The sequence below is a fragment of the Nannospalax galili genome, unplaced genomic scaffold, assembly GCF_000622305.1.
Source record: "Nannospalax galili isolate Female #2095 unplaced genomic scaffold, S.galili_v1.0 C48265935, whole genome shotgun sequence".
NCBI classification, from domain to species: Eukaryota; Metazoa; Chordata; class Mammalia; order Rodentia; family Spalacidae; genus Nannospalax; species Nannospalax galili.
The window spans coordinates 1-837 of NW_008464594.1; the positions used below are offsets into that span (position 1 = coordinate 1).

General features: G+C 33.3%; 1 pseudogene; it reads right to left on the bottom strand.

The window, feature by feature from the left end:
- Positions 1-281: 281 nt before the first annotated feature.
- Positions 282-478, bottom strand: LOC108490393 (annotated as a pseudogene).
- Between the last annotated feature and the right edge of the window lie 359 nt (positions 479-837).

The following is an 837-nucleotide window of genomic DNA, read 5'->3' on the forward strand; positions in this document are numbered from 1 at the left end:
GCCATAGGGAATAATCCAGTGTATATAGGAAAAAAGGGAAAGTGGAAGTCATCTTTGTTAGTAGTTAAATTCTTCTAGTGGTGAAATAGATTTTTAAATATCTTTAGTTTTAGCTGTATTGTAAAACTTTTTCTTTTATTTCTTTTTTTGACTGTTAAAAAGTTGATTTAGCAAAATGTTTAATATGAAAATATACCTGACTTGATTTTTCACATTATAGTAAAATAGGCCTTTTAAAAGAGAGAACATAGACTTTTCTTCTAAACAGCTGTCATTAATACTTACTCCAAGACTTCTATCAAGATGATCCTATTTCCTTGTATTATTATCATTTCAGTATTGTGTTGTCATCCACTAGTGGCCTTCTCCACACTGATATTTCAGAATTCATAAAGGAGTCAGTTCCTCATGATATTCCTTGGACATGTCTGCCACTATTTAATTTCAGTGCCTTTTTTTGTCCGTACGTTTTGCTCATGGCATCTGCTTCACTCAGAGCTACTTTGAAATAGAGTTTGTGACATCAACTTTTTTTTCCTTGAATTTGTATTACTTTTTCTTTGACAGTATTGGTGGTAGCAACTTAGGCATTCAGGAAGACCGTTCTAGCAGAAAGTCAGCCTGTGATCTTTCTTCTATGGACGTTACCTCTCAACATTTAGCAGGAACTCAGTCTGCTGTATCATCTCGTTCATCTGCTTCTAAAGGAAAGAAAGGAAAAAAAGAAAAGATAGAATGTAAGTGGAATTGTACATAGTGAATTTTTCTCTTGCCAGTGGTTCTGTGGTAGTGACCTCAAGTTTATGATTTGATTCCATAAGAAAGTAGAGTTTATTT